This window comes from Trachypithecus francoisi, unplaced genomic scaffold (genome assembly GCF_009764315.1).
Source record: "Trachypithecus francoisi isolate TF-2019V2 unplaced genomic scaffold, Tfra_2.0 Lachesis_group5, whole genome shotgun sequence".
Taxonomy (NCBI): Eukaryota; Metazoa; Chordata; class Mammalia; order Primates; family Cercopithecidae; genus Trachypithecus; species Trachypithecus francoisi.
Window position 1 is genome coordinate 55,125,666 of NW_022681470.1, and position 26,630 is coordinate 55,152,295.

Sequence of the window (26,630 nt, forward strand, 5' to 3'; positions counted from 1 at the left end):
ATTTTAGATATTAAACTCTTATTAGATATGTAATTTGAAACTATTTTCTCCCATTCTGCATGTTGTCTCTTCATTCTGTTTTTTTTTTCATTTGCCGTACAGAAGCAATTAGCTTGATACATACCATTAATCTACTTTTGCTATTGTTTCCTATGCTTTTGGGGTCATAGCTGAAAAATCATTGCCCAGACCAATGTCATAGAGACATCCCCTATGTTTTCTTCTAGTAATTTTATACTTTCAGGTCTTACATTTAAGTCTTTAATGTACTTTGATTTTTTATACACGGTGTGAGATAAAGGTCTAATTTCTTTCTTCTGCATGTAGATAATCAGTTTTCCCAACACTATTTCTTGAAGAGCCTGTCACTTCTCTATTGTGTGTTTTTGACAACTTTGTTGAAAATCAGTAAGCTGTAAGTGCATGGATTGATTTATGGGCTCTCTACTCTGTTCCACTGGCCTATGTGTCTGTTTTTATTAGTAGCATGCTGTTTTTGTTACTGTAACTTTGTAGTGTATATTTTGAAGTCAGGTAGTGCCATGCCTCCAGTTTTGTTCTTTTTGTTCAAGATTGCTTTGGCTGCTAGATTTGTGTCTCTATATGAATTTTAGGATTTTTTTTTCTATTTTTGCGAATAATGTATTTGGTATTTTGATAGTGATTGGGTTGAATCTGTAAATTACTCTGAGTGATATGGAAATGTTAACAGTACTAATTCTTCCAATTCATGAACACAGAATATATTTTTATTTATTTGTAAGAAACATTATTTCTATTGAATGTCAACATTTAAATAATAGCTAGAGGAAGAGTTCAGATGGAATTTAGTGAACTAAGTGGAGAACGTAAAAATGATATGTCGTGGAAGCTGTATTAGTTATCTATTGATGGGTAAAATCATCTCAAACTTCAGTAGTTTAAAACAAACCTTACTTAACAGTGTTTCTGAGAGTCAGGAATCCAGGTGCTGCTTTACTGGGTGGTTCTGGTCCAGTTTCTCATAAGGTAGCAGTCAAAATGTTGGCCAGGGCTGAAATCATCTGCAGGAGCAAACCTTAGTTCCTCACTGGCTGTTGCCTGGTTGCCTATGTTCCTTACCACATGGTGCACCTTTCCATGGGCTATTAAAAGATCCTCACAATCTAGCAGTTGGATTCTTCAAGAGTGAGCAATAAGAAAGAGAGAGAGAGAGAGAGAGAGAGCGCGCACAAGAGCAAGAGAGTCCAAGCCCAAAGCTGAACCAGGAGTCTTATGATCGATCCTTACTTTGGCCATATGCTGTTTATTACATAAACAACCCTGATCCAATGTAGCATGAAAATCATCTTGAAGGCAGCTATTTCAGAAGCTAAAGAAAAAGAGTTAAGGAAGCACTCAATAATTATTTTTTAAAATATTCCCACCGTGTTTCATAGTTCAAGAATGACATTTACAAATTAGAGTTCAACCAAATGGTGAAGTGTGGAAATTTGATTTTACAAGGAACAAATTAGGGGCATATCGATGTTTAATGTGGAAAAGAGAAGAATTAGAAAGGACATGCTAGCTGTATTCAATTATTTATAGGGATTTCATGTAAGACAATTTTGCCTTTATTTGAAATTCAGTTTTTTAGATTCTTCAAATTTCAAGGAACAGAGATACACTCAAGTAATGGAAATGACTCATGAGAAAATACAGGAGACTAGGAAGAAGTCTTAATAACCACAGAGTTTAAGCTTCATAGATAATAGAATTGCATTCTGGTTACAATCACCAGTGAAAATTTGCTCTGGATATACAATAATGTCATAACCTAATCTGGCTACCCCTAGAATCAATTGATGGATTGATTGATCCTAATTATTATTATGATTTAGCAAATCTTAATCTCTTCCTCTACGATTGCTATCCACTTGCTGAATCTTTCCTCTCCTATCATTGTTTAGTCATTGCATCCACTACCTCACAAATTTTGCTTATTCTTAATTTATCCTCTGTTATATTCTACCTACTGCTTTCTATTACGTATCTATGGGTTTGTATCCACCATATTGTCTGTATGTTTCTATCACATATTTAAATTTGGGGAAGGAAAATTTTTTTTAATTGGTTCAGTTAATATTCAGCAAACATAATAACTCCATTCAATTATCTTGGTTGGATGGAGTTCTCCTATCTAATTATCTAGTTTTCTGGCCACCCCATTTTGTAGCTGCTATTTGCCTGAGGCAATAATCTTTGGTTTAGTCACTTATGGTGAGAGTTTAAAAATCACAAGGTACAAGGTGCCATTCTGACCTAAAAGTCTGTTTTTAAAATTTTCTCAGCAGGGCAAATAGACATAGAAAATGTCAGTCTGGTATAATCAAGCAGTTCAAATAGGATCAATGAATAAAATGTTATACCAAAGGTGATGTTTACATAATGAATTTTCTAATCATTTAAACTGCTACAGAGTAAAACGAACTTAAAGATGAGACAATTAATTCCCTAATTTTGTAAGTATTCAATATAAAAAAAAGACTAACAGAGATTGTAGAGAAGCTTATTGAACTGGAGGGCAGGTAGAATTATATAATTCACAACTGATCAATGTTAATGATTTAGTGTTTTTATAACCCTTTTCTTCTAAGTTACTGAAAGTTTCAATCCACTCAAAGGAGTAAATCAACTGAAATTCCCTTTAGGCAAAATATTGAATGTTGATTAGAACAAAGGCTCTGAAATCAGGCAAACTGTGGTAGAAGTTCTGATCCCTTCACTTGATAGTGACTTAGGGTATATTAATTCACCTCTCTAAGATTCAGTTTTTTCAACTACAATATAGGAATAAATACTGTCCCCACTTCACAGGGTTGTTGTGAGAATTTAATGAAATGTTTTGGAAAGCACCTAGCACACTGTTTTATTGGAAGGACTAAAAAAAGATGTCAAGATCCAGACAGAAAATCAGAAACGACTCAAGTATGTCAAGCAGAGGGAATTTTATTTAGGGAATTGGTTAATGAAGGTGGCTAGAAGGGCTGAAAGAACAAAAAGGGGAAGGAGGGGCCTGAAGTTTTTAATAAGAAAGAAAGAGACTAGAAGTTGGCAACTCCCCAGAGCTGGAGCCCAGGTGTTTATACCTATTGCTTTGCTGCTGGAGGGGCTGTTACTGTCAGTTCTGCTTCCTCAGTAGACAAGCAGCCTCCATGAGGTCTGAAAACCCTAACAAGGTTTTACCTTTTCATCCTACCCTCAGTGCCACTAGAGCACCTCCAGCAACTGTCAGCAACTGCAACAACTGTCTGAATCAAAAGCAGGGTTCTTATCTCCAGTCCAGCCTCCTCATCTCCCACCAGTGCTGTCCTATTGGCAGAACCTAACAGAGAGTCAGCTGGCAAAAGAATGTGGGAAATGTAATTTGGGAAATCCTAGCCCATACAAAGCTGAGCAGAGCACACAAGTAATAAGAATGCAGCTGAGAGAAAACAGGCAAATAACTTGGCACAGCATTGGTTGTCATTCTTATGGCTATTAATACTGAAATTACTCTAGCCAATGCCACCCATTACATTGCAAATCCAAAAGTTATTTCTTAGTCCCTATCTTATTCAGCCAATCAACAACACATTGCAAAGCTGAGCACATAAAAGTTATTTTGCACCCACACTGGCTGTTCTTGGTTTACTTTCCTTATTCCTCCTCATCTTCCTGGCTTAATGACAGAGAACCTCAGAACTCAGTCCTTGGATCTCATCTCTTCTCTATCCACATTCTCTCCCTAGATGATCATCTTTAGTCCTGAGTGCCTTAAATGACACATGTATACTGATGACTCCCAAATATACGGATTAACCCAAACCTCTGTCTTGAATCCCAGACTCATATATTTAAACGACTTCTCTTCACTTGCACGTCTGAATTACTTCAAAATTACCATGTCAAAACTGAAGTATTGATTCCCCACAAAGTTTGCTTCTCTCCCAGTCTTTCATGTTTCAGTAAAAGGCTGCTCCATTTTCCACATCTAATGCATCGGCAAATCCTCTGTTTTAATACACAACTCAAATCCAATCACTTCTTACTACCTCCCCTGCCACCACCCCAGTGCAAGCCACCATTGTTACTCACCGAATGATTGCAACAGCATTGCAATAACCTCTTAGCTGATCTCATGGCTTCTACTCTTGCTGACACGTAGTCTGTTCTCTTCACAGCAGCAAGCATTACTCCTTCTAAAATAGAAGTCAGATACTGTCATTCTTTGTCTCTAAGACCCTCAATGGCTCCTATCTTGTTCAGAGTAAAATCCCATGTTCTTTCTATGGTTTATAGAACCCTGTTGGATCTGGTCCTCTACTCTATCTCCAACTGGCCACTCTGCTTCTGCTCCACTGGCCTCCTAGTCCTTATACATACAAAGCTCTCCCACCTCAAGGCCTTCGTTCTTGTTCTGCCTAGGACTCCTCTGCCCCCAGTATTCACATGGTTTATTCCTCTCTTCCTCCAGTTCTCTCTTCAATGATCACCTCATTGTAGAGGTCTTCTCTGAACATCCCATCTAAATTAGGACCTGTTCCCCTCTCACCTATGGTTCTCTGCTTCATTTCCCTGCTTTCTTCTTCTTTCTAGGAGTTATCTCCAGGTGACATTACATGCACACACACACGTTTCCTTGATGTTATTTCTTACTGAAATGTAACCCCATGAGATCAGATTTAGTTTTATTTATACCCTTGTCCTAGAACATTAGTTATTCAACAGCCATTTGCTATATGAATGAATTGTGACTGAAATTTTAGCAACACACTATGGACACCTTCTTGTCTGGAGATGTTCTTGTAGGTACGTCAAGTACCCCATCCTGCTCTGGTGCCATAGGTTGTCTGAACATCATCATGGGAAGCGTAATAATTACACAATGTGAACTTTTTAATGACAAAATATAATTTACCCTCAGAAATGTTGGCATTTAAATAAGCATATCATTAGATTAAAAGTCGGAAATGTAGAATAGTATCATGTTTTCAATCATGAAACTTTAAAAATTTAAATGTGTGTAGAAGAATAAAATACCTTTTATTCTATGTCTACTAAATGAAAAAAAGATTTATTTATCATAGTACTAATAGAACTTCAGTTTGAATAAAGTGCCTTCTTGAAAATGACAGCCAGCAAATAATGAATATTCGTGAAACAATAGCTGGATATTATAGATAATATTCAGATTAAGTTCGACTTTCCTTAGAAGACCACTGTACTACTGTAGCCCAGTGTGAGGCATTAACTTCTCTAAATCTGTATTTCTAAAGCTCTATTTTCATAAGATAAGTGACATTACATTAAATTTATTATTTTTTTAGAATCAGAAGTCTCATCTTCCTGTATATACCAAATGGGAATTTTGGGGTGTTCGTTATTTTTTTTAAGTCAAAGACCATGACTTATACTATTCTGGCTATTAAACTTCAGTAACTTCAGTACCTCACACATAATTGATGCTTAATAAAGAATAATAATGATAATTAGTAACTACCGTATTGAGACTGTCATTTATTAATGCTTCATGAAATTCTATGAAGTAGCTACTATTATGGTTTCCATTGTATAGTTAAGGAAACTGGGTCAGAGAAGTTTGACAAAAGGGTTGTAAAAGACAGAGATGGACATTGCACCTTCACCTATGTCGTTGATAGATTTCCAGGATGTTTGAGGTACATGGAATGACGCCGATTTGTCAGGAATGTTCCTGTGTCTCCTCTTCTAATGGACAACCATATGCTAGTTACAGTTACTTTGAGGCCAAACCCTGTTCATTTATGACACTAAGAATAACTTGGATGTTCCCCAGCTGATGTTCTGACTTTGGTAGTATGGTCATTGTTGCTCTTTTTCTAAACGCACACACACACACACACACACACACACACACACACACACATACACGTACGTTTTGGAATAGTTCTTGGTTACTTTGGAGAGTTTTTTTTTTTTCAGAGCATGGCCTCCAGTAGATGAACACATTATAGTAACTTATTCTTGAGTAAAATTTTTGTGCTTGGCCAGGCGCGGTGGCTCACGCCTGTAATCCCAGCACTTTGGGCGGCCGAGACAGGTGGATCACTAGGTCAGGAGATTGAGACCATCCTGGCTAACACAGTGAAAACCCGTCTCTACTAAAAATACAGAAAAAAAAAAAAAATTAGTCGGGCGTGGTGAAAGGCACCTGATAGTCCCAGCTACTCGGGAGGCTGAGGCAGGAGAAAGGCGTGAACCCGGGAGAGGGAGGAGCTTGCAGTGAGCCGAGATCACGCCACTGCACTCCAGTCTGGGTGACAGAGAGAGACTCTGTCTCAAAAAAAATAAATAAATAAAATAAAAATTATGCTTATTATTTATATCAATCACTAAAAGACATTGTGATGTTTAATATCTTGCTGAGTCTATTCCTAAAGAAAAAGAAAAACCTGTTCTAAAAATCAAGAGCTAACTGCAGTTATTTTACAAGTAATTGCTACTTTAAAATTCTCTTTAAGTAGCTGGTCTTCTTTGGAAATGGATTGAAGTGGCTTATTGATTAAATAACAACTTGAGATACAAATTTTTACCAAAAAAAAAAAAAAAAATAGGAGAGAGTTCATCAGGAAAGTACTATGCCCAGAGGTTTTTAAGAACCGTATGTGGACTTTGCTCTAAGGTTTTTTAGCAACTAAAGCAAAAGGGAAAATCTATTGAACCATTTGATTTTCATTTTTCAACAACAGAAAGAAAGTACACTGAAAAAATAGTAAAAATGATTATTTTCCTCCTGGCTTAAATGTCTCTTCTGTAAAATAAAGACATTAGTTAAGGCAATATCTTACTTTCCTTCTTTTTCTATGATTGGGTAATCTTCAAGTGTAATATTACAAAAGTAAAATGAAAAGACATTTCTCATTTTAACCATCTGTAAAGGCATCAGAGAAGAGTGAAGGTCTTTCTCTGAAAGAATAACATAAGCCAGCTCCAATGCTTTGAGTTCTGATGGTCTCTATATTAATACAAGGTTAAATAATCACAACTAAATGGTGGTTTTAATAAATTTAACCAAGGCTTTTCTTATAATCAATGATTACTTAAACTATAACTAGTAGCTTGACCATATTTTTTAAACAATTAAAAATTGGTTACATATACTGTATGTACAAATGTAGCTTAATTCAATTATTACGGAAGGCAAACTTTCTACTTTCCTCTATGTTTAGTTTTTTCTGTATTCTTGTTAATCTGGACTTTTGTTTTTTGCAGTAATAAGAGAAAATGTGACAGTGTGGGGTAAATCATTTCCTTCTTGTGCTCTCTTGATATCTTTCTCTCAAGAATTTCTGCCTTCAGCAACTTTTCGACAAACACTTATTTAATGTCTGTGTGTTAGGCCCTGAGCCTAACTGAAGAGATGACACCTAGTTCTATACACCCAAGACTCCAACACTGACCTCTTTTTGGTTTGAGAACAAATCTCACAGCAACTTGCGGGGTATCTTCATTTAGTTTTGATGCTTTTATCTCAAATTATACACACCCACAATCCAGTTCCTTCTTATTCTTCTTCTGAAGTGTGCTCTTAAAGTTTTGTTTTCTGTAATAGTCCATTAACTGATTTAAAACACATTGCTTTATTCTTTCTACATGATTGGCACTTGGCAAGGTACTGGAGATAGGGTAGAGAACAGGAGTGACAAGGCTCCTGGTGGTATGTAACCTATAGACAAGGAACAAACTAGTATATGTAAAAATAAACAAATAAATAAAGTATTAACGTTGTGATATATAACCAGGGAAGGTCATTTTGGTGTTATCAGGGAATTACATCTGAAAAATGATGATGTAGTCTCATTCTGTGAGTGCTTCAAAGTAGTAACTGTGGTGTCATCTTTAATTCTCCGTTAATTTATCATTCATCAATTAATTCATTAATATTCATTTCATATGCATTTATTGAATTCTCGCTATGTACTAGGATCTGTGAAAATGCTTGAGAGGTGAAATGGATAAAACACATCCTCTGCTCTTCATGGATGTGACAATCTAATGAGGAGGTGTATTGATAAGCAAATAAAGTCAATGAAGTGCTATAGTTATTTTGATAGATTCCTATATGGGATTCAGTTGAGGTGAGTAGGAGGGAGGTCCTTACTAGGGCATAAGCTTAAAGACATAAAATATATTTTATTCCTTTAAACATCCCCAGCTACAGGACCTGGAATTAGGCAGTGAAAGGAATATGATGAATGGATATATAAATGGCACCACATTGCTATTTATCCTGGAGTTGAGACTACATCAGAGAGTCCTGTTGGTTTGATTTATTTATATGTAATTCTGTTTTTCCAGATATGGAATATTTCTTTCAATATCAAGCTATAAGTATTTCATTATTCATAATGGCACACCTGACATTTTAAAACTTTTTTTCTTCTCTGGAGATTCCTTTCCTTTTCATGTAAGCTTTTTCATAACAAGGGTTTATAGTTGTATCTCTGAAGTAATGCCTAAAATTACTTCCCCTATAATATATACTGATAAAGTCCAACCCAGAATTATGGTTTTTCTGATGGGTGTCCCAGTGATTTTCTTCAGATCTTCCAGAAGGACATACCAGCTATAGAAAATGTTTTTGAGTTTTAATCCCAAAACTCTTCAGTGGTACAAAAACGAAGTTATTGTGTCACATCTCAAAACAGCAGCAAACAGACAAACATCACAAAAATAAAAACAAAAGAACAAAAATCCAATGAAATCATAACAAGCCATTAGTTTCATCGCTATGTCATAGCTTCTGGCATATCTATTATCTAGTGACATATTACAACAACCTAGGCAAGTCAACTTCTGTTTCTCAGATGAACAGACTGAACTGCAGAGAAGTTGAGTAATTTCCTCAAATCACAAAACTCAACAAAAATGGCAATGAGAAACCTCACCCTTGACACAGACTAACAACGATTCTTCTCTGTCTCCTCCATAGCTGACATACTGCAGAAAGTTAAATACCAGAGTTACGCTCTGCTTTCAGCCTCATGAACTCTATTACCATTTATTTCTCACTATTAGTAAATTCATAATGGTTTTTAATGTTGCTTTTGTTACTAAGTATAACTAGAAGTAGTTTCATCTTTCCCTGGCCTTGGTGTATTGGAAGAAAAGCAGGTTGTCTTTCATTTGTAAGAGTTTTTACATGCGGAAAGATGAACTTGTCCTTTAAATGTCTCTTTGTCCAGGTAAGATATCCTTTCTCATGGTTTGGGTTCATTTTTATTTTGCTGTCTCTTTAGTTTTGTGGGAAGTTAATTATTTCTTGTCAAAACAAAGAATCTCAACCTAATTTTGTGTTGGCAATATAATCAAACAGAAATCATATTTGTTGTGAATTTTCTCATAATATGTTTATATTTGGAGGAAATTAGTTATAAAGTTCACTGGAAAATTATTACTAAAAATATTAATATTTTTGTTTATGACTTGATTCTTCTAATGACCTGAAAGTCAGTAGATTTGGATTATGTAAAAATATGAACATTTAAGTTAGTGCTTTATTTAATTTATGTTATTTTATAAAATCATCCATGCTAATATTTTCAGAATACACTTTGCTCTCTAATATATTTTATGTTCTAAAATCGCAATCATTATAAAAGTTGATATAACTTCTTTATCTACTTTTAAAAAATATAAGCATCTGATTTATTATATTTACTATAGACCATACAAATTTGACAATCAAGTAAGGGGAAACAAAAGCCTTTCTAGAGATCTTAATACTTTCACAGAATGTTTTTAATAGAGCTTGTGAATAAGTAATTTTTTGATCATCTGCAATTTTATAGATAGTTGATAACACTGGAAATTTTGATTTTTTTTTCACATAGCAAATTGAGCAAACCTCTATAAAAGATGACAGTTACTCAGCCTGTCACTAAGTTGCCTGTTAAACATGACTCTTTGGGGGAAAATACTCTTTTGCAGAACTGAACCTGAAAAAACAATATAGAATTCACCCTTTGTTTTGTTCTTAAACTTTGAGATAACAAAGTTGGAGGGAAGTCAGAATCATAACAATATTCCTACAAATGCTATGAGAGATTGTTTCTAAAAGAAGGAAGAAGATAGCAAATTGGAAATAATGATAGAGGAAAAGTCATAGTTAGAGAATCCCAAGAATGGAAAGCAGAAACCTAATTGTAAGGCCTACAGCCTCAAGCATGCACAGAAAGCAACTTAGGTCTGAAGTCCTCTGGAATAAATCTTTGGTGATAACAACACAGTCTACAACAGGGATACATTTATATTTATAGTTTATTCTCCATTATTGCCAGAGGCCTCAAATCCCACATAGTCAAAATCTCCATTCACTGCTGCCTGCTGGGCATTTAACAAGGGCTCTTGTAACAGGACCCAGAACAAGTATGAACATGAATAAAAAGTGCAGGGGCCAGCCAGGCACCACAGGCTGCGAGGTAGCCAAGTGGAGGCATTGGAGAGAAACAGAGAAAGCAGACAATGACCCTTAGTGCCTCAAGGCATGGCTTCAAAAGGTGTCAACACCAATTAAATTGTAAAAGCTCTGTCAGCTTCTGAAAAGTCATCCAGACAGGGACAAGACAGTACATAATCAAAGGACTGGGACGTGATTCTGTATGGCCCACAGTAGACCCAGTGTACACATGTATGCCTGGCAATTTGTGATCCATATGTGAGCCTTCAAGATAAGTCTGCCCTTAAAGGTGTAAATACCCTTCTTCTGGGAGCTCCCTGGGTTTACCACTGGGGAATGTTGGAAACCGGTACTAGTAGGTAGCTACTGGTAAGTCCCATAGGTAATTTGCCTAAAAATATAACTATAACTAGAATGTGTACTATTGATTATGCCCACAGACTCATGGATACGCTAAAGAGTAATTGACAAAGTTCTTGGCTTCAGCTAAACAGTGGCAGATAAGCTTTCTGTAGTAAGCAATATTATGGAGAATTTTCTTTGTTGGCAAGATACTGCGGAATCTACCCTTTCTGACAGAAGGACATTCTGACAACAATGACTTTGCCGGAGGTTTGTTTCAAATACTTACGCCAGTGAGGAGATATTTTGCGTTTCCTGTTTGGCCTTGGAGAGGGTTAATGTGGCTTTAAAGAATTAATTGGTTCCAGGCAAAGGTACTCTGATCTAAATTCAAGAAATTATGTCTCTCTCTCTCTCTCTCTCTCTCTCTCTCTCTCTCGCTTGCCTACAAGTAACTATGATAGGTAATACCAATTTATTGGGTGGTTTTCAAAGTGACAGCAGAGTTGGGGAGGAGAAGAAATATATTTTATAGCTAGGGAGCAAATACAGAACTGTTGAAGTATTTATCACATATTTCATAGCTAAGTAATTTTCTTGGTCTACAAAACTTTTTCACTTTCCAGATCAAGTAAAATGCCTGGGGTTTAAGATAGATGGGTTTATGCTAAAAGGAAATGCCAGTATGCTAATGACACTTAAGTTCCAAGCATTTTTTGTTTTAAATCACTTGAAAATATTATTCTTCCCTATTTGTTTATTTATTTTTGGGGGGACAGGATCTCCCTGTGTGGACCAGTCTGGAGTGCAGTGGCACGGTCATCACTCACTGCAACCTCAAATACCTAAACTCAAGTGATCCTCCTGCCTCAGCCTCCCAAGTAGCTACAATTTTTTTTTGTTTTAAATGAGGGAGCACACGACTTAGCAAAATGATTTAGAATGCAGTTGTTCATTTTTTAATCAAACAATTTGCTCTTTGTGTGGTTGAAATTACTCTTATTTTTAAGAAAATATTAACCAGATATAAAATAATGTACCATATTACATACTATCAGGTTAAAACGATAATGTGTTACATTACCTACTAGATAATTTATTTAAAAGTATAACAGTTCTTTAGAAAATGAGTTCAATAATAACAAGAAGCTAGAAAACTGGGAAACACATTTATTCAGACTTTGGTATTCATCTTGGTTTAATTGAGATTGGCTAAATTATGCTACAATAACAAAGGAAGACATTTCAATGGCTTAAGACAGAAAAGACGTCTCACTTATTTCACTCTTCCATGGAGAAATTACATGGAGACTCTACAGAGCAGAGTTCTGCCATTTGATTGCTTAGCATGGCATCTCTACCATTATGTGCCTCCAAAATTGTCAGGGCAGGCAAAGGACATTAGAAAATCAACTGCCTACAATTAAATGCTTCTATTCAGGAGTGAAACACATCATTTCTGCTTGAATTTAATTAGCCAAAGCAAGTCGCAAGGTCATATCTTACTTCTGGAAGTGAATAAGATTATCTTGTATACCTGAAAGGAGAAGGAATTGGTATTGATAAACAGTTGTAAAGTCGGCCATAGACTACTCTTCTGATAACCAAATATTCTTTACTTTTTTGTTTCCCAATCCTACACTCAATCCCTCCATAACAGTAACCCTTTGAAAGTCTTATCCAAGCACTTCATGCAGCATGAAGTCCAAGATGTCTGCGTAGTACCTGGAAGTCAGGTAAGAATGGGACACCTTTTGATACAGAGACAAAAGTTATTTTCTCCCTTCATAATCAATAGAGTATAAAGGAATAAGGACAATTCAGAAACTCACAGTCACTCAAGTGTGGTGATTTAGTCGAGCTGCTGGACAATCATTGTGAAGAATGTCTATACTGGGGATGGGAAATATTCCTTAATTAAGCCTCATTTCTGTTTCCTGGGAGGAGAGAATCCCAGTCTATTGTTCTTGGTGACTCCTGGTTCTACACCGTAGAAGGATCAATTCATCCTTTATACTACTTTGTCACATCTGTAATAGGCACTGGGGAAAAGTCTCTCTTGAGGAATAAGCAGTTTTTCTTAGTTCATTGACTGCCTGAGAAGTGTTAAACACCAAGGTGATTTTATGTCTCAAATAGCCACAATCTCTTTGAGTCCAGTCAAGGGCTTTTCTTTGGCAGTGAATTTCTTTCAAAGGTTTTATAGGCTTCTTAGCTATTTGATTCTGCACAGCTCCATGGACCAATTCCATGCCCACAAGTTTTTCTCAATGTTTAATTCCTAGAATATTTGCTTGCATGCTCTCTCTCCCTGTCTTTTTGTGTTTGCAGTTGCTTGTCCAGTAAATCTATTGAAGTTCAGTGGCAGAGTCATATACCTAGTCTCTTCTCCTTTACTACTTTTGTCCAGTTGAAAGGCTGAATGGGACCCCTACTTTAAATTACAGTTTTATTCTGAGACATGTTAATCCATTCCCAAATTTTAACTTGGTGTGGTATCAATACCCTTGGTTAGATCCTTGCCCTGAGGCTTAGACTTCTTTTCTTTTGTTTCTCAAAAGTCATTCTCAGTTTTATCTTTTATTCTTTTTTAGCTGAATAGTTTCTTTTTCTAATCCCACTAGTCCTCACATTTTTGTACACCTCTATTTCTTTTTATTCCTGATTGCAAACTCATCTATTATTTTTTGAGACTGTCTCTTTTTCTATTTTATGATACCTTGCCAATTGCAGACAACATCAATCCCCAGACACTCTGATTTTGTTTTTTAATTTTTCTCTTAGTGCAAAAGTTTATTTTGCATAAGATCTGTCTTATACCTTTTCATGGGTAATAATATTACCAAATACTTTGCCACTGCAAATGACTAATTGCCATTTTGTAGCCTCCATGCGGGGGTGGCCATTCACAATCCCCATGCCCTGTAGGGTCAACTGCTAAGTGTATGCCGCATGTTTTAGAATTTTTTTTTTTTTTTTTTACATAGCAGCATCCAATCCTAGCATAAACAACTGTTTTAGTCAGCATGGATTAGGTTAGGCTGCAAAAGCCAAGAACTCATAATTCAATAGCTTACAGTATGAAGATTTCTCTCTCATACGAAGTCTACTGTGAGCCTAGAGAACTCTCCAGGCAACTGAGCTGTCTTCTATGTGACAGCTCAGTATTGTCCTTCCTTAGCAATGCAATTTTCCAATATTCATGGCAGAGAAGAAGTGGGGTACAGAGTGGAGTGCCAACAATTAAAATGATTTTTCCTGGGAGTGATACCTATCAGTTTTGCCATGCTTAACTTCCAGGAGGAAGGAATATATATTCTTATCTGTCCAGAAGGAAAGGAGAATTGGTTATCAGTGAACAGAGGTCACATCTACCAAATATCCTGACTGTGACCTAATGAATGGGAACATCAATTTAGGTAATAGTTCCTGAGCCTTACTACTATAAACACTTTATTTCTGTTAAAAAAAAAAATCACTATTACAATTCTAACTGGCAAACTTTGAATACTTGCTAACTTTGAAAGGTATTTAAAAGGTTTTAGTATAACACATATGAATGATTTGTATCTTCTACTTACTCAGATTCCAACTGACTTTCAAAATGGGAGCTATAAAATGTTACTTATTTAACATTTTCCAACTGCAAATGTCAGGTATTATTATATAGGGACACCATACTTTCTGTCTTGATTTGGTATTTTTTAGGAATGAGCATCCATAGTGGGTTAACAGTGGTGCCCCCGAAAGATAAGTCCGTGTCCTGGAAACTGAATGTGACTTTATTTAGAAAAGGAATCTTTGCAGATGTAGTTACATTAGGGATCTGGAGATGAGAAGATCATCCTGGATTAAGGTAGATCCTAAATCCAATGACATGTCCTTATAAGAAAAGATAAAGAGATATGACACACAGAAAAGAAGGCCATGTGAAGTAGGGAGTAGATAGGAGTATGCAGACACAAATATGCAGTCAGCAACCAGAAGCTGAAATAAGCAAAGAAGGATTTTCCCCTAGAGCCTTCACAGGGAGCATAGCCTACTGATACCTTGATTTTGAACTTTTGGCATCCAGAATGGAAAAATAATACGTTTATGTGATTTTAAGCCACCAGGTTTGTTACCGCAACCCCAGGAAACTAATATAGTATTCGTCTGAGCTTTAGGTTTTTTTTAGAATAAAAGATATGATGAATACATGCTAGTATTGAATATCATATTTGCTGAATTAAAAGAACAATGAAGACTTAGACATTACAATGAGAAAGTCATGTGATTTTGTATAGAGTCCCAGGTTTGAAATCAGATGATCTGAGTTCCAGCTTTAACTTTTTGAAATGGTTAAATCTTTTAACCATTAAAAAGTCAACTTTCTCATCTATAAAAGGGAACTTATATCAAATCAATGCCAAACTGGGGCATTGCTTTATGAATCAAATGAGGTTATTGGTGTAGAGTGCCTTGAGATCAGTAACTCATCAGATTAGCGAAATTTTAGTTATGGCAAAGGTAGATATCACCATAAATAAAAATTAACCCTAGACCATACATAATAATATTAAAACATTTTCACTTAAAATGGACTTCATTTAGTGAGATTCTTAGATTTTCAGCAAAAGGACAAAACAACCTAAGCATTGGGAAGACAAAAATCTTGCCTTCTTTTGAGAAAAGCCCACTGACTTCAAACCTTTCATTTCTGTTTATTATTTTGTGTTGTATCTGAAGAGTGTAAAATAACTAGTAACAGAAAAAGCTCCTCAGTTTTTCAGTCAGGTACTCAGGAAAAATGCAGCACAGTGACATAAAAAAAAAACAAACAAACAAACAAACAAAAAAAAAACTCTAAAAGCTGGTTAAAATTTTCCTAAGAAGTTTCATCTCATACAAATCCTTTCTAGAAGATTCATTACATTAAAATAATTATATTTCAAGAATAAGACTACCTTACTCCTAAGGCCTCCCTTTTGTAACTAATTTCAAATATGCTAAAGAAAATTAGCCCCTACATTTTTATTGTACATCACAGATGTTGTTTTCATTTTAAAGATGAGCCAGGGAGGACACCACAAATCACGGACCCAACTGAGAATAAAACTTTGTCATTCAGCTTTGAGGTAACCGAGTAACAGTGGTAAGCGTGCATATATGGGGAGTGGGAGCTGTGAGATCTGAGTAGATTTTTTTTTTTAATGTTTACTTTGGGTTCAGATTACCCTCTAATCTAACCAAATCCCCACTTGTCCTCCTTCCTCCCCAAACCCTCTGGAACTCTAACCCCTTGATTAGTAACCCCCCTGTAAACCATCAGTCTCTTCTCTGAATAGTCCCTTCATTAAATTACTGTACAACTTGGCAGCGCCCCCCACCCCGAATCCTTTTCCCTGGAAAATCTGTCAAAGAGAGACTACATTTCCTTTCATATCTCATTATTTCAAGGTCAGGAGGTGGGATAAATATGGACTTTCATTTCCAATTGCTGTTTCATGACTATCTTTCCTTCCTTTTCCAACCCCCAACTTTTTCAAAGCTGATGGTAGTCTTTACCATTTATTATTATGACTTTCATCTACCAACAATCATGAAGACTTTGTTTCTCATTCAATATCTTATTTTTTAGTTCTGCTGCTTGCATTTTCAGGAATTTCAACCTCTACATAAGTGATCTAGTCAATTGATTTTTCCATTCTTTTACATCACCTTCCAAATTATTTTTCTCACTCTCACTCTCACTTTGGTTTCTAGCTTCCATGACCAAACTATGGGCCTTGTCATTAGTAGTAACTGCTACCCCTCCAAAACTTTTTATTTCAAGCATCACATTCTTTTTTTTAATTTAATTTTTTTATTTCAATAATTTTGGGGAAAAAGTTGTTTTTGGTTACATAGATAAGTTCTTTAGTGGTAATTTCCAAGATTTTGGCACATCCATCACCTGAGCAGAGTACACTGTGTCCAATATGTAATTTTTTATCCGTCACCCCCTCCCACTCTTCCCCCCGAAGCCCCAGAGTCCTTTGTATCATTCTTATGCTTTTGCTTCCTCATAGCTTAGCTTCCCCTTATAAGTGAGAACATACAATATTTGGTTTTCCATTCTTGACTTACTTCACTTAGAATAATGGTCTCCAACTCCATCCAAGTTGCCGTGAAAACCATTATTTTGTTCCTTTTTATGGCCCAGTAGTATTCCTGTTGTATATATACCACATTTCCTTTATCCACTCATTGGTTGATGGGCATTTAGGCTGGCTTCATATTTTTGCAATTGAGAATTGTGCTGCTAAAAACATGCATGTGCAAGTGTTTTTTTTTTCACACAATGACTTCTTTTACTCTGGGTATACACCCAATGGTGGGATTGTTAGATCAAATGGTAGTTCTACTTTTAGTTCCTTAAGGAATCTCCATACTATTTTCCATAGTGGTTGTATGAGTTTACATTCCCACTAGCAGTTTTGTAAAATTATTTCCTTTTCACCACATCTAAGCCAACATCTATAATTTTTTGATTTTTAAATTATGGCTATTCTTGCAGGAGTAAGGTGGCATTTCATTGTGGTATTTGATTTGCATTTCCTTGATTATTAGTGATGCGGAGCTTTTCTTCCCCCATATGTTTGTTGGCCGTTTGTATATCTTCTTTTAAGACTTGTCTATTCGGCCGGGCGCGGTGGCTCAAGCCTGTAATCCCAGCACTTTGGGAGGCCGAGACGGGCGGATCACGAGGTCAGGAGATCGAGACCATCCTGGCTAACACGGTGAAACCCCGTCTCTACTAAAAATACAAAAACTAGCCGGGCGACGTGGCGGGCGCCTGTAGTCCCAGCTACTCGGGAGGCTGAGGCAGGAGAATGGCGTAAACCTGGGAGGCGGAGCTTGCAGTGAGCTGAGATCTGCCCACTGCACTCCAGCCTGGGCGACAGAGCGAGACTCCGCCTCAAAAAAAAAAAAAAAAAAAAAAAAAAAGACTTGTCTATTCATCTCATTAGTCCACTTTTGATTCCATTATTTGTTTTGTTCTTGCTGACTTGAGTTCCTTGTAGATTCCGGCTATTATTTGTCAAATGCACATCTCATGAATATTTTCTCCCATTCTATGGCTTTTCTGTTTACTCTGCTGATAATTTCTTTCATTTTGCAGACGCTTTTTAATTTAATTAGATCTTATTTATTTATTTTTGTTGTTGTTCTTACATTTACTTTTGGGTTCTTGGTCATGAACTCGTTGCCTAAACCTATGTCTAGAAGGATTTTCCCAATATTATCTTCTAGAAGTTTTAGGCTTTCCAGTGTTAGATTTAAGTCTTTGGTCCATCTTGAGTTAATTTTTATATGTGCTGAGAGATGAGGATCCAGCTTTATTCTTCTACATGTGGCTTTCCAATTATCTGAGTACCATTTGTTGACTAGGGTGTCATTTCACCACTTTATGTTTTCGTTTGCTTTGTCTAAGATCAGTTGACTGTAAGTATTTGGCTTTATTTCGGAGTTCTCTATTCTGTTCCATTGGTCTACATGCCTCTTTTTACACCATTATCATGCTGTTTTGGTAACTGTAGCCTTGTAGTATAGTTTGAAGTTGGGTAACATGATGCCTTCAAATTTGTTCTTCTTGCTTAGTCTTACTTTGGCTATGTGGGCTCTTTTTTGGTTCCATATGAATTTTAGAATTATTTTTGCTAGTTCTGTGAAGAATGATGATGCTACTTTGATAGGAATTGCATTGAATTTGTAGATTGCTTTTGGCAGTATGGTCATTTTTGCAGTATTGATTGCACCTATAGATGAACATGAGATGTGCTTCCATTTGTTTGTGTCATTGATAATTTGTTTTAGCAATATTTTGTAGTTTTCCTTGTAGACATATTTCACCTCCTTGGTTAGGTATATTGCTTAGTATTTTATTTTTTTGCAACTATTGTAAAAGGGACTGAGTTCTGGATTTGTTTCCCTGCTTGGTCGTTGTTGGTGTATAGCAGTGTTACTGATTTGTGTACATTGATTTTGTATCCTGAAACCTTACTGAATTAATTTATCAGATCTAGGAGCTTTTTGGATGAGTCTTTAGAGTTTTCTAGGTATATGGTCATATCATCAGCGAACAACAACAATTTAACTTCCTGTTTACTGATTTGCATGCCCTTTATTTCTTTGTGTTGTCTGATTACTCTGGCTGGGATTTCCAGTACAATGTTGAATAGAAGCTGTGAAAGTGGGCATTCTTGTCTGTCTTTTCCAGTTCTCAAGTGGAATGCTTTCAACTTTTCCTTGTTCAGTATAATGTTGGTTGTGGGTTTGTCATAGATGTCTTTTATTACCTTGAGGTATGTCCCTTCTATGCCAGTTTTGCTGAGAGTTTTAATGATAAAGGAATGCTGGATTTTGTCAAATGCATATTCTGTATCTACTGAGATAATCATATGATTTTTGTTTTTAATTCTGTTTATGTGATCTATCACATTTAATGACTTGTGTATGTTAAACCATTCCCATATCCCTGGTATAAAGCCCACTTGATCATTGGCAATTTTCTTTTTGATATGCTGTTGGATTTGGTTAGCTAGTATTTTGCTGAGGATTTTTGCATTGGTTCATCAGGGATATTGGTCTATAGTTTTATTGTTATGTCCTTCCCTGGTTTTGATATTAGAGTGATACTCATTTCATAGGATGATTTAGGGAGGACTTGTTCTTTTTCTTTTGAAATAGTTTCAGTAAGATTGGTAGCAATTCTTCTTTGAATATCTGATGGAATTCAGCTGTGACTCCACCTGGTCCTGGTCCTGGGTTTTTTGTTGTTGTTGTTGTTTGTTTCTTTTACTGTTCCGATCTTGCTACTTGTTATTGGTATGTTCAGGGTTTCTATTTCTTCCTGATTTAATCTAGGAAGGTTGTATATTTCCAGGAATTTACCCAACTTCTCTAAATTTCTAGTTTCTGCACATAAAAGAATAGTCTTTTGTATTTCTGTGGTATTGGTTGTAGTATCTCCCATTTTATTTCTAATAGAGCTTATTTAGATCTTCTATCTTCTTGGTTAATCTCATTAATGGTCTATCAATTTTATTTATCTTTTCAAAGAACCTACTTTTTGTTTCATTTATCTTGAATTTGTTTGTTTGTTTCAATTTCATTAGGTTCTGCTCTGATCTTTGTTATTTCTTTTCTTCTTCTGGATTTGGGTTTGGTTTATTCTTTCTCTACTTCCTTGAGGTGTGACTTTAGATTTTCTATTTGCACTCTTTCAGATTTTTTGATGTAGGCATTTAATGCAATTAACTTTCCTCTTAGCACTGCTTTTACTGTATCCCAGAGGTTTTGGTAAGTTGTGTCACTCTTATTGTTTAGCTCAAAGACTTCTTGAATTTCCTTCTTGGTGTCATTGTTGACCCAAAGATCACTCAAGAGCAAATCATCTAACTTCCATGTATATGTATAGTTTTGAGCATTCCTTTTGTAGTTAATTTCCAGTTTTATCCCACTGTGGTCTAAGAAGATACTTGGTATAATTTCAATTTTCTTAAATACATTGAGACTTTCTTTGTGACCTATCATATGGGCTATCTTGGAGAATGTTCCAAGTGCTGATGAAAAGAATGTATTTTCTGGCCAGGAGCAGTGGCTCACGCCCGTAATCCCAGCACTTTGGGAGGCCAAGGAGGGCAGATAACTTGAGCTCAGGAGTTCGAGACCAGCCTGGCCAACATAGTGAAACCCTGTTTCTACTAAAAATACAAAAAAGAATTAGCCGATCGTGGTGGCGCACACCTGTAATCCTAGCTACCAGGGAGACTGAGGTGGGAGGACCACTTGAACCTGGGAGGCGGAGGTTGCAGTGAGCTGAGATCACAACACTGCATTCCAGCCTGGGTGACCAAAAAAAAAAAAAAAAAAAAAAAAAAAAAAGAATGTATATTCTGCAGCTGTTGGGTAGAATGTTCTGTAAATATCTATTAAGTCAATTTGTTCTAGGGTACAGTTTAAGTCCATTGTTTCTTTGCTGACTTTCTGTCTTGATGACCTGTCTAGTGTTGTCAGTGGAGTATTGAGGTCCCCCATTATCATTATGTTGCTGTCTATCTTGTTTCTTATGTCTAGTAGTAATTGTTTTATAAATTTGGCAGCTCCAGTGTTAGGTGCATATATATTTAGGATAGCAGTATTTTTCTGTTGGACTAATCCTTTTATCATTGTATAATATTCCTCTTTGTCTTTTCAAGCATCCCATTTTTTGACCAACATCTTCTATTCTAGCTGACTCACAACACACTTTACAAAGATAGGCAAAATCTATGAGATTTTTTTTTAGGATGGTGTCCTTGGATATCAAGCCATGGCCAGACTCAAAAATGCTCTGTTTTTAAAAGGTATTTTTTATTTGTACAAATGTATAGGGTACATGAAAATATTTTATTATATGTCTATAATGCATACTGATCAAGTCAGGGTATTTAGGGTGTTCATCACCAGAGTACAATACATTTTTATTAAGTATAGTCACCCTACTCTGCTATCAAACATTGAATATATACCTTCTGTCTTACTGTACTTTAACCTACTTGGCTTCATCTCCTTCTTCCCCCCTCTTATCCTTCCCAGTCTCTGTTATCTATCTTTCCACTCTCTACTGCCATGTGATCAAATTTTTTAGCTCCCACCTAAATGAGAACATACTATATTTGTCTTTTTATGCTTGGCTTAATTCACTTAAGGCAACGACCTCCTGATCAATCCATGTTGCTGAAAATGACAAGATTTCATTCTCTTTAATGTAGTCTATTATGCATATGTAATACATTTTCTCTTTTTTTTTCTTTTTCTTTTTTTTTAAGACGGAGTCTCGCTCTGTCGCCCGGGCTAGAGTGCAGTGGCCAGATCTCAGCTCACTGCAAGCTCCGCCTCCCGGGTTTACGCCATTCTCCTGCCTCAGCCTCCCGAGTAGCTGGGACTACAGGCGCCCGCCACCTCGCCCGGCTGGTGTTTTTGTATTTTTTAGTAGAGACAGGGTTTCACCGTGTTAGCCAGGATGTTCTGGATCTCCTGACCTCGTGATCCACCCGTCTCGGCCTCCCAAAGTGCTGGGATTACAGGCGTGAGCCACTGCGCCGGGCCCATTTTCTTTATCTATTAATCTGCTGATGAACACGTAAAATGATTCTACATCTTTGCTGTTGTGAATAGTGTTGCAATGGACATGTGAGTGCAGGTATCCCTTTAGTATATTGAGGTTTTTTCCTTTGAGTAGATACCCAGTAGGGGATTGTTGAATAAAATAGTAATTTTAGCTTTTTTTGAGAATTCTCCATACTGTTTTTCATAGTGGCTGTACTAGTTTACATTTTCATCAACTTTGTATAATAGTTCCCTTTCCTCTGCATCCTTGCCAAAATGTGTGTGTGTGTGTGTGTGTGTGTGTGTGTGTGCTGTCTTTTCAATAACAGCCATTCTAACTGGAGTAAGATGATATCTCATTGTAGATTTGATTTGCATTTCTCTAATGATTAGTGTTGTTGAGCCTTTTTTCATATACATGTTGGCCATTTGTATGTCTTTTTTTGAGAAATGTTTACTCATGTCTCTTGCCCACTTTTTAATGGGATTTTACTTTTTTTTTTCTATTGAGTAGTTTGAATTCCTTGTATATTCTCGATAGTCTCTTGATAGATGAATGAATAGTTTGCAGACACTTTCTTCTATTCAATAGATTGTCTTCTCACTGTGTTGTTTCTTGGCCATACAGAGCTTTCTCGTTTAATGTAATCTCATTTGTCTATTTTTGTTTTTGTTGCCTGTGCTTTTGAGGTCTTAGTCATAAATTCTTTGCCTAGACCATAGTCCTGGAGAGCTCCCCTAGGTTTTCTTCCAGCACTGTAATACTTTTGGCTCTTATGTATAAGTCTTCAATCCGTTTTGGGTTGATTTTTTTATATGGTAAGGGATAGGGGACCTGTTTCATTCTTTTGTATATTGCTATCCAATTTTCCTAGAACCATTTACTGAAGATGGGTTTTTTTCCCCAATGAACATTCTTGCTGGCTTTGTTGAAGATCAGTTGGCCTAAATGCATTGACTTATTTTCTGATTCTCTATTCTGCTTCATGTCTATGTGTCTATTTTTATGATCTTTGATATTTATGTACACTATTCCTATTTCTCACAGTCTCTCCCACGGTAAGTCCTTTGCCCAAGTAAATTTGAAATTGACGCCTTTTTTTTTTTAGCAGAACAAAGCTCTCTATTTTTTTCTTTTCATTACCGTTTTTTTTTTTCTTACTTCCAAGATTTCCACATTGGATAGAAGAGTAGCCAAAAATGCCTGAGGAAAGATACAAAAACATTTCTTTATGAACTCATTCTTATGTTCTGCATGTTTTACTCTTCTCAATTTAATTCACTTATGACAACGGCCACTGATTGTATAATACAAACCACTGATTGTATAATAGAAATATAATTACAATTATACATATACACCAATTGTATATATATATAGCCATAGGTTTTTTGGTCTGTTTAAAGATTTCCTGTTCAAAAGGAAACTGGTGTCATATAACACTATAGTTTCTTGTTTGAAAATTATATTTCTTATTCTGAAAACTGCCAAGAAATAAAATAATGTGTAACTAGGGAAATGTCATTGTTTCCATAGTGAAAAAAAGCACAGATCTTAAAATGTTAAAATTCCAGCACTTTCACATTAACTTTAAAATCTGCAACAAAAAAATTATGTAAGTACCTGTCAAAGAACAGGATAAAAACATTTAAGATTGTTGGTAGAAGAAAAGTCTGAGAGTGAAAATTGATTCATTGTTATTCTATTTCCATTTGTTAATTTTCTGTTCCTTTTTCCCACTAACCCCTTTTAATTTTACCTTATCTGTGTTACATTTTAATATGCATAGTAGGACATTCAGATAAAGATTAAATTAACATAATATAAATATAGAGAAAATGCTATAATTTGGTTTCTCACAAACAAAATGTAAATATGATATGCCTTCACCTTGACTGCCAAATAGTTGCGTCAATGCTTGTCTGCTTTCCTTTGACTGAGTCTAATTTTTAAGAGCTTTCTAGCTCAAAACTGATATAATTAAATAAATACAAGTGTAGAGAAGTTTTGCACATTTTTTAAAGAGAAACCCAAATAATACCCAAAAACTGTATGTGGCTTATACATTATTACTGACTAATGTTCTCATCAATCTGCCAAATTATCCAAATGGTTAGATCCAGAAGATACAAGCATCTGTCAGAATAAATTGATACTATCCATTTACTTAATTATCAGGATTTTTTTTCTTCAGTTTCCGTTTGGTACTTGTTTCGAAAGAGCTTATTCAGTTGCAAACAATAGTAAAAACAAATTCAGATACTTGTTAGCAGAAATGGTAACTTATCAACTCCTTCAACTGAGGAATACAAAGATAGATTCAGATATGTCTCAGCCCTGGACCAAAACTACATAATCAACTATTTTTATTTCTCTTTCCACCCCCTTTAAGCACTGTCCCTCTCTCTTATATATCTTCTCTTTGGCTTCCTTCATGGTTCCCTCTGTGTGGTAGTTGCAAGAAGTTTAAAAATTCTAGATTTATACTATCTTAAGGTTGGCAATCTGATTGGAAATTTCCAGTGCTTTTCCAAATAGTTAACAGAATTTTAAGATTATTTTATTTCTGACTCATAGGAGTGCAGCCACATGCTTATCCAGGAGCCAGCCTCTATGGCCAGGACATAAAATGTTCTCATTAACTAGGCCTGGGTTATGGGTCAATTTCTGGAGCCAGAGGACTGGGTTCAAATCCTCCCTGAATCAAACAGACCAAGAGTGGCAGATAGAAGTTACCCAATTCCAAATCTGGATGTAAATATTTAAAAGGAGAGGTTAGACAGGCCGTGTGCAATGTTGCATATTATGGAACTCATCTGTAGGCAACAATAGAATTGTTAGTTTTATAGCTGTGCACTCTTATATATGTCCAAAATACTTGATTCATTGATCTCACTCTCTAAATAGTTGTGGAAACTTCACAATTGCCTAGCATAAATGCTCCAACCAAATACTCCTCAATTTGGTTTACAAAAGTTCAATTTCCAATCAAGTAGAAAGATAAGAGAAAAAGAGAGAAAAAACTATTCAAATTGGTTAGAGTTTTTATTGGCTAAGGGAAATAGTGGTGTTGGTTGATTTGGTCAAGGATAAAACAGAATGTTTTCTGAGAAACTTTGAACACCTAATCATAGAGTGTTTTTTCCCCCACTTTCAAATCCTTCAGAATTTTGTGTAGACAGTATTTCTCCACAAACACCTAATAAAAAAGGAAATAGGAAGGAGAGGTAGGGAATTTTAAATAGATTTTTGAGCTGCCACCTGGTTTTTATTAAACTCACACTCTGATATTCATTAGCCTGCCTTGATGTCTTTTAGTTCTTGTGAACATAAGATAGTGCTTATTTTAATGACTACTGAAAATAGGCTTGGATTTGAACTCAGTAATAGTTTTGAATCACTTAACTTGAATCTCATGTCTTCTCTGAAAACAATTAAGATTTGCTCTATTTGGCCCTTTACCATTTATATGAACCTGTGAATTATGGTTACAAAGAGATGCAGAAATAACAAACTAAGGTAAAAAAACAAAAAACAACAACAAAAAAAACCAAAAAACTTTGAATGTGTCATATTCCTCCCTTCATGCAAAAGAACAATTTTAGTTATTCTGCATAAACTGTACTTTTGCAATTCATAATGACTGCATTCACAGGCTTTATATTGAACAGTAATTTATGGTGTAAATCTCTTAGGTGTAGCTAATATTTTAATGAGATAAATAATATTTCTTATTTCTTTTCAGGTACGCCTAGATATTTTACAAAGAGGTTCAATCTGCTCTGCTTGCAAAGCATATTATCAAAATTAAAGTTAGTATCAAAAAAGTTTATATCAAAAATTAAATTCTAACATTTAGGATTTTAAAAAGAATCTCCAATGTAATTGGGGCACTGGATATAATTAAAAAATATTTGTTGAAATAATATACTCTTATAAGAGTTTGACTGAGTGTTACAATAGGGTTACATTCAAGGTATGATCAAAATGTAGAATAAGAAAGGGAGAGGATTTAGTCAAGGATGTGCTTGAAGAATAAATTAGGGCAAACTAGCTGGACAAGAAGGTAGGGAAGAAGGGGGAGGGCAGAGGTGTGCCAGAAAGAAGAAATGTCCAAGATAGAGGAATTGACTCACTGAATAGCTTGAGATTCCTTGAGAACCCTTAGAATGGAAAGGCTCTAGTGCTGGAGAGCAGACTAGGCAACCCTGGGAGAGCAATTGAAGATAGTGCTGAAGTTAAAATGAGGCAGGCAGGGCCAGGACTCAGAGAAAGCCTTTGCTATAGTTTGGATGTTTGTTCTCCCAAACTTCATGTTATTAATAAAATGTGATTCCAGTGTTGGAAGTGGAGCCCAGTGGGAAATATGTGGGTCATGGTGGTGGATCTCTCATGAACAGATTAATACCCTCCGTGAAGGAAGTGTGATGAGTGAGTTTTCACTCTGAGTTCCTGACAGAGCTGGTTGTTAAAGGGTCTGGTACCTCCCTTCCCTCTTTCTTGCTTCCTCTCTTAGTATATGATCTGCACACACCGGCTCCTCTTCACCCTCTGCCAAGAATGAAAGCAGCCCGAGGTCCTCACATGATGCAGATGCTGATGCCATACTTCTTGAACAACCTGCAGAACTGTGAGACAAATAAACCTCTTTTCTTTATAAGTAACCCAGCCTCATGTAGTCCTTTGTAGCAACACAGAGTGGTAGGCCATGTTTTAACCCATTTTATTTTC